At 36.4% G+C, this 13,823-nt stretch overlaps 2 long non-coding RNA genes across 3 annotated transcripts; both read right to left on the bottom strand.

Annotated features, from left to right (window-relative positions):
• Window positions 1-8,802: 8,802 nt before the first annotated feature.
• On the bottom strand, window positions 8,803-9,897 carry LOC113286082. Its single transcript, XR_003329098.1, has 3 exons — window positions 9,628-9,897; window positions 9,395-9,488; window positions 8,803-9,113 (listed from the first exon to the last, which is right to left on the bottom strand). It is a non-coding gene; the product is annotated as an uncharacterized LOC113286082 (long non-coding RNA).
• An 89-nt stretch (window positions 9,898-9,986) lies between these two features.
• Window positions 9,987-12,525, bottom strand: LOC113286081. Of its 2 annotated transcripts, XR_003329097.1 has the most exons (6): window positions 12,164-12,525; window positions 11,074-11,216; window positions 10,823-10,914; window positions 10,650-10,699; window positions 10,449-10,517; window positions 9,987-10,279 (listed from the first exon to the last, which is right to left on the bottom strand). It is a non-coding gene; the product is annotated as an uncharacterized LOC113286081 (long non-coding RNA). The 2 variants fall into 2 exon arrangements; XR_003329096.1 differs by lacking the exon at window positions 10,823-10,914 and having other exon boundaries at window positions 10,013-10,279.
• Between the last annotated feature and the right edge of the window lie 1,298 nt (window positions 12,526-13,823).

Genomic DNA, 13,823 nt, shown 5'->3' with positions numbered 1-13,823 from the left:
TATAATGGGTACATTGTTAATTTTAAGTTCCAACGGGATTGGTTTGTGGTTCGGATATGTTTGTGGAACATTATAGATTAAGGAGGTGATGAATCCTGGTTTGTGTTTGCCTAAATCAATAATGTGTACATAAGGTTTTCTTTTGCCGGAGTTGCAATGAAAAGGTAAAGTTGATTGAAAAGGAAAAATGGAAAAGTTGATTACATTGCGATATGCGGTACGTTGTTCGTAGTTTTTTTACCACTAACATTGAGATGAGCTCTACTGAGAATACACATTAAAAATTAATAGTAAGGATTACAGTTTGGACATTTGCAATGAGAACACTTTGTGATATTACAAGCTGTACACGCTGTTAAATCGAAACCAACTGAAAAATTTCTTAAGTTTCTTGTACAACTCGAAGGAAAACCTCAACAAATAGTTGTATGATGCTTCACATCCTAAAACATCTGTGAAACAGACGGGCACCAAATCTTTAGCCGGTTGTCAACAGAACATCACACATCAGTGTACATGTAAGGAAATTCCTAGCTGGAGCGAACTAAAACATAGTAAATGTTATACTACTCTTAAAGTCCGCATTTTTAGGGGCCACTCAAAAGGATTTAGGGGCCATCAATTTATACCCATCCAAAGACTCTAGTTAAGGGGTACCCTATATGATATTGAAGTTACATAAATGCCCTTCTGGTAAAACCGTATAAAAACCAAATCAAAAAAAATTCTACTCATTTCAACTCTTTTTCTTCCAGTTTCATATCTTCCGATTGTGGAAGAAAAAAAACTTTCCTCGTTCAACCGAAACATCGCCGCGAATCGAAAAATCAAAACATCGTCGATTCGTTTATAAAACAATGGATAAGGGAAATGAAACCCACAGACCTAGAACCAAAAATGTTGCTCGGGGTATCGATCCAAAGATTGGGATTTTAGCAAGAAATAAAGAAATTCTTGCTGCAAATGAAGAAGAACGCGAAGAACAAGTACCCGGCAACGTAGTCGGTGGTGGCGATTCCGATAGTCAAACACTTCGTCAACTTCAAATGGCCCCAATTAGGTAAGAATCTATCATTTTTGGTGTTTATTTCGCTTTAATTCGTCGAATCGAGAAAAAAGTTTTCTAGGGTTTTCGGTTATTTATCCAGATTCGGACGATATTCATGCTCATTTACTTCCGAATGTAGTCGCGTTCTTCATTTCTCAAGAACATCGACAGTATTCGGGAGAAAGATTTGATGATTATCTGTCGAATATTGGTGGCCATATCTTCCTGGATACAAACTGCTAATAATCGGTAGTTTAATGAATTTTCTGGCTACCGAATATATTTAAGTAGACACAGAGTATTCGGAAGAACACTCACTACCGAATGTATATATTGAAAAAATCTCAAAATTTCTGATATAGGAAAAATCCCATTTTGGGGCCAGTATTTATTCGGAAGACAATATAATGTTTTATAGCTCCGATTGTGTAGGATAAAATTTTAGAGTTTCTGAACTCCAGTTGATGAATATTCGGTTGTAAACATGTTTAGTTATATTCCGATTGTTTTTCATTCGGAAAAAATATGTGTCTTCTTACTTCCGAATTTGTACATTCGGGTTATAGATGTGCACTTTGTCTTCCGATTGTGTAGGATGAAAAATTTACAGCTTCTGAACTCCAATTGATGCATATTCGGTTGTAAACATGTTTAGTTATATTTCGATTGTTTTGTATTCGGGAACAATATGTGTCTTTTTACTTCCGAATGTGTTCATTCGGGTTATATTTCCATACTTTGTCTTCCGATTGTATAGTTTGTAAATATTGTTCCTTTCTTTGTTGTTTAGACAAAGTCGAGAAAGGAGGAAGAAAGTGACAGCTAGTGCTAGGAGGGAAAGGAGCGCCAAAGATAATTCAAGTGCTCAACAAAGCTTACAAGAACAAAGCAGTCAACAAGGAGTGCAACCAAGTGCTGAACAAAGTGTAGAACAACAAGGCAGTGAACAAGGGGTGCAACCAAGTGTTGAACAAGCCGCTCAACAAAGTGCAGAACCAACTGCTCCACAAGTTACACCCCACCATGAAATTGAACCAGTTGATCCAGTGCCAAGATTAGAAGAAGAAGGACAACCAAGTGGTACCCAAAAAGCCAAAAAAGGAAAAGATGGTGTAAAGAAGGATATTGCTAAGAAAGCATCACATCTTGTCCTTCAGCACTTGAAGAAGAAGGGTATTCTAGCAGGCACAATCCTTGGGCTACCGGCGGATGGAGGAAAATTGCTATTTGGATACAAAGACTCATGGGCCAGAGAAATATACGAAACCGAGGTAATAAAATTACTATTTTTTATTAATGTATTGTCTATGTGTTATATCGTAATATTTGTATTAAGTATTTTTTTATGTACTTAATAGGATCATCAAGATGCGGTCCGTCGTCTACAAACCTACCGCCGCACCAACAAAAATGCTTGCGTGGCCTTTATCCGGTGAATGTGAAAGGTTCAAGTCAATTGTTGCCAACTCGGGGTTAGCTAATGCCGCCGAGAATTCATTGTTGGAACATGATCGTGTGGCCATATCGGCGTTCGTGGAGAGAATGTATCCTGAGACCGATACTTTCCATATGCCGTTTGGGGAGATGACGATTACTCCGGATGATGTTGTGCAGATTTAACCTTAAGCCGACAAGGCACAGCTGTGAAGTTTAACTACACAAAGCAGTTAAGTTGGGCACAACTTTATGCTCTAACTAAAAAGTGCTTAGGTTGGGATGAAGAGACAACAAACAGCAGAGTTTAGGAGGCATGCAAGTTACAGAACAAGACAGATCAACATTACAGCTTTGATGAATATGTTTCGAGGCACCTTGGAGAAGGAAAAGAATGGAACGTTAACTGATGAGCAAGTGAACCACGCTGCCACCGCATATCTTTTGTGTATTGGGATGTGTCATATTCCCCAATACTTCTGGCAACCGGATCGACGCCAACCTTATACAACTTTTGGATCCTCTCCATGAAGTCGGTGACTATTCTTGGGGCACGGCATGCCTAGCATTCTTGATGGAGAGTTGAGAAAGGCTTCGAGGCTAGGAACCTGCCAAGTTGCCGGGAATGTGGCTCTATTGCAGGTTTTTTCTTTAACTCTATAACTCACTCTATAGTTATTCAGTAGACAATACATATGATGCATATCCATAACTCCAAATGACGCATATTCGGTAGGAAATTATCCATCTCTTTTCCCGAATGTTGGTTATTCGGTGGTTAGGTACTTACTTTGTTTTCCGATTATATACAATCGGAAATATTCTTTTGATATTAGAACCGAATATACAGGCCAGAAAAGCTATAGGTTACTGAACTCCAAATGACGCATATTCGGTAGGAAATTATCCATCTCTATTTCCGAATGTTTGGTATTCGGTGGTTAGGTACTTACTTTGTTTTCCGATTATATACAATCGGAAATATTCTTTTGATATTAGAACCGAATATACAGGCCAGAAAAACTATAGGTTACTGAACTCCAAATGACGCATATTCGTTAGGAAATGATCCACCTCTATTTCCGAATGTTTGGTATTCGGTGGATAGGTATTCAGTTTTAGTTCCGATTATATATAATCGGAAATAAAGTTTGGAAATTACTACCGAATATACAGGCCAGAAAAAAGGTTACTGAACTCCAAATGACGCATATTCGGTAGGAAATGATCCATCTCTATTTCCGAATGTTTGGTATTCGGCGGATAGGTATTCAGTTTTATTTCCGATTATATATAATCGGAAATAAAGTTTGGAAATTACTACCGAATATACACAATCTATTTACTAAAACTTGGTTTCTTATGTATATAGGCATGGATCTATGACCACTTCCCTATCCTGAAGTTGGCCGGAGAGAACCCGGGGTGGTGCAAAGGTACTCCTAGAGGAACAAAGTATATATTTGAAGACAACCGTTCTAGGACAAAAGAGCAGCAGTTGATTCGCATGAGGGAGATTTTGGACCAATTGAAGGCCTCGGACGTATGCTTTGATCCATACAAGGAAGATCGATCCAGTGGGCATATAAATGTTCGGTCGGACTTGTCCCTTTATTTTGGACCGTTGTGGCACCCCACAGGATATGTGATGTATAACCCCTCTAGGGTGATGCGACAAACACGGGTATATACAACAGCAACCTGTGGAGAAAATGGGGGATTACTACAAATTGGAGTTGGAGTTGTGCTCTTCTAGTGGTGATAATCTCACGATTGTTCACACAGGCCCACCTACTGTTCTTGATAACTGGGATAAGAGGAATGACTTCATTATCGACACTGGTAGACGAACCACCCGAGGTGATGAAAATTCTCCAGACTATATGAGTTGGTATAACAAGGTATCACATCCTTTGGTTATCCGTGAAATCAAATCCAACACTACTGCGGCGGGTTCAAGTTATAATTGTATCATCAAAGACAAACCAGCTGGTTATGATAGACTGGTGCGTGTTCTTATATTTTGTTCATTTTATATTATTCCTATAAATCTTAGGTAATTACCGTTTGATGTTATGTCATTACGTATAAAAAACAGGTGAATAGGTTCAAGCGTGTTTCCAAAATGTTAACTGCATGCCTGAAGAGCGGAGATCCCATGCCAGCTGAGAAGATCAAAGAGGCTAGAGATCTAGTTGATAATATGGATAACGAAGATTATGCTGCCCAGTTTGGGGAGAAAGTCACGAAGAGGCATCAGCCCAAGGTGGCAGTATCAAAGACGGGTAAAAGAACTCGAGCTTCATCGAGCGCTGAAGCTGCTCCAACTGAAGGTGCTCAAACCCGTGGTCGTGCAGGACTGGGAGGTAGTCACGGTCGTAAAGTAAAGAAGAGCAGATAAATGACAATGATTTTTGTTGTACATTCGGAAATTTGTTTGGGTAACTAAGTTAGACAAGTTCAAATGACAATGATTTGTGTGGTATATTCGGAAGTTTTGGTAACTAATTTAACTTCCGATTATTTCAAAGACAAAATTTGAAAAGTATAAGTTTTTCCAAATTCTGATTTTTGGGCCATCGTACATTCGGAACTTTACAAAAAACCTATCCTCCCGATATTACAAGTTCAAAACAAACCACGCCATGGCTCCAGGTGGTTCCAAGGGCCAATATTGAAGGTTAGACAGCCCATATTCGGAAGTTTTGGTAACTAATTTAACTTCCGATTATTTCAAAGACAAAATTTGAAAAGTATAAGTTTTTCCAAATTCTGATTTTTGGGCCATCGTACATTCGGAACTTTACAAAAAACCTATCCTCCGAATATTACAAGTTCAAAACAAACCACGCCATGGCTCCAGGTGGTTCCAAGGGCCAATATTGAAGGTTAGACAGCCCATATTCGGAAGTTTTGGTAACTAATTTAACTTCCGATTATTTCAAAGACAAAATTTGAAAAGTATAAGTTTTTCCAAATTCTGATTTTTGGGCCATCGTACATTCAGAACTTTACAAAAAACCTATCCTCCGAATATACAAGTTCAAAACAAACCACGCCATGGCTCCAGGTGGTTCCAAGGGCCAATATTGAAGGTTAGACAGCCCATATTCGGAAGTTTTGGTAACTAATTTAACTTCCGATTATTTCAAAGACAAAATTTGAAAAGTATAAGTTTTTCCAAATTCTGATTTTTTGGCCATCGTACATTCAGAACTTTACAAAAAACCTATCCTCCGAATATCACAAGTTCAAAACAAACCACGCCATGGCTCCAGGTGGTTCCAAGGGCCAATATTGAAGGTTAGACAGCCCATATTCGGAAGTTTTGGTAACTAATTTAACTTCCGATTATTTCAAAGACAAAATTTGAAAAGTATAAGTTTTTCCAAATTCTGATTTTTGGGCCATCGTACATTCAGAACTTTATAAAAAACCTATCCTCCGAATATCACAAGTTCAAAACAAACCACGCCATGGCTCCAGGTGGTTCCAAGGGCCCATATTGAAGGTTAGACATCCCATATTCGGAAGTTTTGGTAACTAATTTAACTTCCGATTATTTCAAAGACAAAATTTGAAAAGTATAAGTTTTTCCAAATTCTGATTTTTGGGCCATCGTACATTCGGAACTTTACAAAAAACCTATCCTCCGAATATTACAAGTTCAAAACAAACCACGCCATGGCTCCAGGTGGTTCCAAGGGCCAATATTGAAGGTTAGACAGCCCATATTCGGAAGTTTTGGTAACTAATTTAACTTCCGATTATTTCAAAGACAAAATTTGAAAAGTATAAGGTTTTCCAAATTCTGATTTTTGGGCCATCGTACATTCGGAACTTTACAAAAAACCTATCCTCCGAATATTACAAGTTCAAAACAAACCACGCCATGGCTCCATGTGGTTCCAAGGGCCAATATTGAAGGTTAGACAGCCCATATTTGGAAGTTTTGGTAGCTAATTTAACTTCCGATTATTTCAAAGACAAAATTTGAAAAGTATAAGTTTTTCCAAATTCTGATTTTTGGGCCATCGTACATTCGGAACTTTACAAAAAAATTATCCTCCGAATATTACAAGTACAAAAAAAACTGTTTCCTGGAACCAAACAACACCATAATCGGAAAGAAAGTTGACTCATAACATAACCGAATATTACAATCGGTAGGTTGTTTAACAAAATAATCTACCGATTTCATATAATCGGCTAGTTTTTATATTAATAATACTCCGATTACATCCATTACATAAAGTTCAAACGGCCTTAACCTTACAATTTCGTCAAAAGCACCTAAATCCATACTCCTAATTGACCATAAAAGTATTAAAACAGATCATAACTTCCAGTGACCATAGAAATTGTCCCTCTTGATTTTGTAGCATCCTTCATGTTCAAATCGTTTCCCGTAGAGGTCCACATACCGGATATCCGCAAGATTTCTCTGAAATTACGAATGAGTAACAAGTTAGTACTAACTTTTGTTAATGTGAGTTGGAGTTACAGAGATACTTACTCGTTTTTCATACGTCCACCAAGGAAAAGCGTTCCTAACAAACCGTTCCTCATCTTCAAGTTTGTCAATCTCCTTATCGAGCGCATTCTTTCTCATATTAATGTCATTGGATGATCTTCGAATTCGATTACCATCTAAGGCCTCAAATACCATTAAGATACGGTTCCATTTCTGCTCTTCGGATTCCGATTTGTGGAGCTTGTGAACACGATCATGAGCAGTTACCACAACCCACGCTCTATAAATAGCACAATCTTCTTCTTCGGCAAAAGCAATATCCATGTTTTTTGTTATGAAAATTAAAACTGAAGAGAGGAAAGAGTTTGGTGCAATTGGGGTGATAGATATGAGTTTCTTCATATAGGTTTAGGGTCCAACGGCTCTTTTTGTTTTTCCCAAAAACTCCAACGGCTAATTTGACGAAAGTTGAATGTGGAGAAACCAATAATCGGTAGGTATTGTATTTAGCATATCTACCGATTATGGTAGCTTTCAAAATTTGAATTTGGGGCAACCTATAATCGGTAGGTTTTGTAATATATTTAACTCCCGATTAACGCTGCATCCAAAACACGAACAAGTGGTTATGGCTGGCTGTGTACACTCCCGATTAATGAACACAAATCATTCTAATACTGCACCGACTACAATCGGAAGTCTGGGTAATATTTTGACTTCCGATTGCAATCGGAGGATAACAATGTTATCATATCCTCCGAATATATAAGGGTAATTTCGCCATTACGAATTACGCGAAATAAGGGCTGGCTACATTTTCCCTTTGGGTGACCTTTTTTGTTTTATTGTTGGCCCCTAAATCCTTTCGAGTGGCCCCTAAAAATGGGAGGCTCTTAAAGTGTGTTACCAGTAATAATTTTAGTAAATGTTATACTACCCTTAACCCAATTTGATGTCTTGGTTTCTGCTAATGTTGTACTACCCGTAATATCCACCGGGTCCAGTACACATAAAGGACTTCTAAACATTTGGTGTATGTATCAGTACCCAATGCAATCGTATTGGATAGATACCCAATTTATATTATTCTGTCATGTTAAAGAAGTACCCAATAAATTTTTGAGACCCCCTTAAAGTGGTACCCAATTTATATTATTTGACACTGTTGGAGAAGTACCTAATAAAGAGGTACCCAATATATATTATGCCAGAGGTACCTTATTTCGGAAGAGTACAACTGCGTCTGTACCTTAAAACTCCTTTTGCATTTATGTAGTACATTCTATGTTCAAAAAAAATCCGAAGTACTAGTTATGTATTGATTATATATGTTATACAGAAAAAAAAAAAAACTTCGATCTTATTCATTTACTACCTAAATAAATAGATATCATAGACAACATTATTTAGAAACCATGCTTTTTTGAGCATATTTTCTGCGGTAAAGTTCACTTTAATAAGGAAAACGGTGCTATAAAATATATTGGATACCTCAAAACATGATCGTATAAATTTCAATCAGTACCTTATTTTTGAAGGTACTATAAATTATGATGGGTAACCCACTTGATGGTAGTATAAATTTTACCAAGTACCCAATGCAGTCTGTAGCATAAAAACCCTTGAGTACATTGTTTTAAGTTCCAATGCAATAAGACTTCGCTTCGTGGGTATATTTGTGCAACCTGGTAGATTAAGGAGGTGATGGAAATCTGGTTTGAGGTAGAAGTACGCATGAATGAATAAATGAATAATGTGTACACAAGGGTCTTTAGTCCTGAAGTCACGTGGCATTATGCCGTGCTTCGTCGACAACGATACTCTCCGTAGTTTTTCGCTTCTAATATTGAAAATACACTTGAAAAGTTCATAGTAAAGATTACAATTTGAAATACGTATAGTGTATATTTTCTCAATCATCTCAATCACACCAGTTTAGCTAAAGCCAATACAACATTAAAACCTAAGCAAACGATTTAACAATGACTGAACGCCAAAAACTGGTGATCCCAGGAAGTAACATGGCGTACTTGCTTGTATTTAGTCATTCATATAATCCTCATATACAGTCTTTGACATGAGATGAGTGCAACAACAACATGCAATATCATCTCCCTGATTCTCTTTTGTTCGCAATTCATCCAAAGTCACAGCAAACTGTAAAGAATGATATAAATTGAGGAAAGGGGTTAGTATACCTTGCAATGGTCAAGCTTTCTTTAATAAACAAATCCAGCTATCAGTCGAAACCTTCAATGATCAGATACAACTTCATCCTTGTTTTTCACATGGTTATTTATTAAGTTCATTTAAATCAAACATGGTTTCATTTTTCACTGATTCTCCAAAACACGTAAAAAACATAGTTTCATTTATTAGGTTCAATCAAATCAAACAAATCGTACAGCTAATCTGAATGTTAAGGCTAGGATACTCACCACAATGACACCATCGATTGCCTGACATGTCTAGTAAAAGAACATCACCGCGGACACACCTCATCAAACACGCCACAGTACATCATATGTCTTCCTGACACCCATGTTCGCATAAACCAAAAACACATGACATACATGAATAATACATTTTTCAGGTAAGAATTTCATAAGCACTTATAAAACTTTAGTACCGAAAACTAAAACAATATACGCCGAAAAGGAAAATTCGTCACCTCCCACATACTGAAAGTATCCCGATTTAATCCATTTTGTCAACTCTTTGAATAAGCAGGTGTTGAACCTTCGGCATTAATTAAAACAACATGCTCGTCTTTGTCCAGAGTAGAGTTTCATGTGAAATTCACCATTTTCTGTAAACTGCATGTATAACAAGTCTAGTTCAATAAAATAATACTTCCTCCATCCCACTATTAGATAACCTACTTAGATTAAAATTTTGTCTCACTATTAGTTGACCTATCTCATTAAACAATGGATATTTCTAAAATTATCTTTTTAATTGATTATCAGTAGTATAATAAATATGTATAATTTGATATCCATGTTTATATTCGTTACGTAGGTGTTTTAAAATGCTTTTCAATGATTCAAAGTTTACGAAAATCCGTGATATAGTTTGAGAGATAAATTAATTCTAAATTTTACAAATTATTATCTATAAGGGTATAATTATAAAAAATACTTAACAAATACTCTTTTTCATTCCTTGCCTTAAGAATTGTGCAAACTTGAACTATGTCATCTAATAGTGGGACGGATGGAGTAACATTATCTCAAGAACAAATGACTACCAAACTCGACCTACGAGCAGTAGTAACAATCCTCATCTCTGTCTAGCATCATCATTAACAATCTGAAACAACCCTGCAGAACACAAAACAAGAAGCCATTAACCCAATTTTTTTGAAGCAACAAGCAGATCTAAGACAAGACGTGAAACACAACAATCAAGTAGAAACACCATAAGAATAAAAGTCAAGGAAATACACAAAAGAATATTGAAAGAGAAGGGCAAGTTAGTAGTAGTAGTAACCTCGAAATCAAATTTCAGAGTGGAGTTTTCAATGCCATGCCATGGGTTTCTTTCCAGCAGCAACCAACCCTGTGAAGTGAAACCAAAGAGAAGATCATACCTAAAGTTAGTTTCATTCAAAGAAACCCGTAAAATCAGCAAGAAACCAGATTGAGTGGGAATAATTGAAAACATTTTCTGTGAATGACTATGAGAACCGACCTCAGCAGTAGTAAGCAAATTCCTTGTGTCTGTCTATCACTAATAACTACCTGAAACAAAAACAAGAAAGAGTATCAGAATAAACAGGAGGTAACTAAGAAAATATTGAAAAGAAAATATTGAAGTAAGAAGGTAGGGAAGGAGGTTTTAAAAAGGGTGATCTTGTTAAAGACCTGCGGAACAAAAATACATATTCATAATTAGTTTTCTTCACTCCTCCCATGGATGACACACTCTCAGCAGCAAGCCAATCATCATACTCATACTGACAATCAAAATAGACTTAATTAATCTTCTGGGTCAAAGTGAACACGCAATTCTCTTCTCATCTAAGTAACAGATAGGTTATCATGTGCTCAAGGATATCTGTCAAGAGATGAGTGTAAAATATTGAGGCCGACGCTGCTTTGTGTTTCAAATATACCTGCTTTAGATGACTGTAACATTTTGGGACTGCTGCTGCTTTGACATCCCCTATCATCTATTTTTGGGATGGGAATGAAACTCAATCAGACAAAACACACACCAACCACTTGCTTTCTGATTGAATATGGGGAAAGATAGACCCTGGTGCCAATAAAAAAGAAAGAGTTAAATTGTCTCCATAAACACATGACTACCGAGATTGCAATTATGTCACCATAAGAACGCACCAACCAATGTATCACGATAAAAGAAAACCCTGGAGCCAACATAGGCAGGAAAATCTGCTTGTCTGAAGAAATCCAGTACTTCTACATGCAGATTGGTAGAGAAAGTAAAAACATAATACACACACCATTTTACCAGACTAATTTATATTATACGACATAAAGGATTTAGATGCTTGTGCCTGCTTGCACCTAAATGTGTACATAAGGTTCTCTTAATATAATTTCTGAACACCCAATATTGAATGCTTGTGCCTGCTTAGCATTTCACATTACTGAGAAACGGCAGCGTAGAAGGTAAAGCTTTCTTCTTCAAGAACATAGGATAATCCATTAATAACCCAGATTTTCTCAAAACCCCGAAACCCAAAACAAGAAATACACATGATTCCTCACTAAAATTAAATTTAAAGATCATCTTCCATTCTCAAATACTCACCAATATCACTCTGATGAAGAACAACAATACCATTAGGGTCTAACTTCCTACAATCTTGGGTGCTTTAAGCTGATATCCCAAACCCTAAAGGCATTGGCATCTACAGTCTACAGAATCTTGGTATGACCCCCATCTGTGATTTTTGATTTCTTAAGCAAAATCAGAACCTTGTAGCTCCTTTCGAATCTGAGTAGTATTTCTACACACGAGTTAGTGTTTGCTTTCCTACAACTCCAATCTGATACAATTCAGTTCCCCCACCGTCAACTATTATGAGGATATGAACCCAATGAATTCTATAGGAGAACCACGGGAATTTAGGTTTTTGACAGTAAAAAGAGGGTTAGGGTTTCAAACACAAAAAAGTTCCAATTACAATCACCCTACCATCTGATATAAATGAAAAATTAAATAAACATACATACCTATACCGTCTGGATTTGATGAATTCAATTCATATCCATCCGTCTCGTCTCTGATTCTATGCGAAGTTACATAAGAGGGAGAAGAGGAGAAACTGAAGCTTGATCCGTTTACTTTCTTTGTAGTGATGTACTTGCCATTGGCAGACAAGGAAAAGAAGGGCACAAAAAAGAAGAAGGTGGAATGTTCATAATAGTTTGCATTGCAAATGACGCGTAACACTATTTTTCATATTCTTTTTGATCCATGAATTAAGATATCAACGGGTTTCAAACTCAGTCACTGGCACCAACACCCAAAAGTATCACTACAGCGATATCGGCCAGTATTTTAAACAAATACTACTGGATAGTTTGCAATCAGGTGAGAGCGGAACCGCAAGTAAAATAAACTGCAGTGGGAGTGTGAAACCAAACTGGCTAAATAGACCAAAAAACTGATTCCGATTTTATAAAGCTGTAAATCTACCAACCCATGATGTTATGCAAGTGGAATATCACTTGAGCTTAATGATGGCTTGGCATAATTCAGTCAATAAAAAGCTGTGAAGAGCCGGGGAGTCGTTATCATGGGATGTGATTCGAAAATACATAGGCATTTCAGGGAAGGCAAGGAACTAGTGTTGGAAGAAGCAAAGTTTGTTTGGGCCGGTAGTCATCATCACTGAACTCAGAAACCATCAGTAATCCTTCTCCATGCTCTATCTGATGTCTATTTTTGGCTCATTCCACCATGACTAACTTTGTTGTTGCCTGCCAGTGGTACATTTTATTTTTATTTTCTGAGAACACATTGGTGGTGCCAGAATGTCAAATATTTTAGAGATTATTCGGTGGCTTTCTAAAATTTCCCCTTATCCCAACAGAGTGCACTCTTTTTTGTCTAATTGAACTGATATATATTTTATTAAGAACAAGAAACATTATATAAATTGCACAAAATTTGTTAAAAAGACCAAAATTAATAATTTCCGAATAAAAAAGACTTGTACATTTTGATACTGTTTAAATGGCCAAAAATTAAAAAGATACTGTTCAAATGGACAAAAATATAAAAATAGCCAGGATGTAACCAGTTTCATCCTACCAATTTTCAAATATATTTTCTTATTATTAATTTATATTAGGATGCATCCAGTTTCATCGTTGCTATTTTTTAAGTTTAAGCCGTAATGAATCCAGTTTCATCCTGCTAAATTTTTTTTGGCCATTTCACCCATACTAATTTTTACTCGTTCATTTGAACCATGGTTTAAGTTTTTTTGGACAAATGACCCATTTTCCGTATAAATTGTTGGTCCTTGTGACACTAAAAACAACAGAAATATTGAATCAAGTACATGGAAAAATGTCTCTCTTCGATCATTTCCCAAAGAAGAAAAAATGCTAATCACAATAATAATAGTACTAAACACGAATGTATAAACTCAGAAACCAAGATTTTTCAAATGTGAGAATTATTTTACTATCTGTCAAAATAATTTCGCTTAATTTTGATAAGGGTGTTTAGATAGTGAGTGTATACACTTTGTCCGAGCCCAAAATGCAAGTATCCTTACAAATATTAAGTGAAAAAATAGAAAATTAACGAACACAATAGCTTTACTGAAAATAGAAATTATGTATTGGGAATGAATAGTTGCAACAAGTACTTAACAAATAT

This window comes from Papaver somniferum, chromosome 6 (assembly GCF_003573695.1).
Source record: "Papaver somniferum cultivar HN1 chromosome 6, ASM357369v1, whole genome shotgun sequence".
NCBI lineage: Eukaryota > Viridiplantae > Streptophyta > Magnoliopsida > Ranunculales > Papaveraceae > Papaver > Papaver somniferum.
Note: the sequence above shows the minus strand (reverse complement) of the source record. Positions and strands in the feature narration are given on the sequence as shown.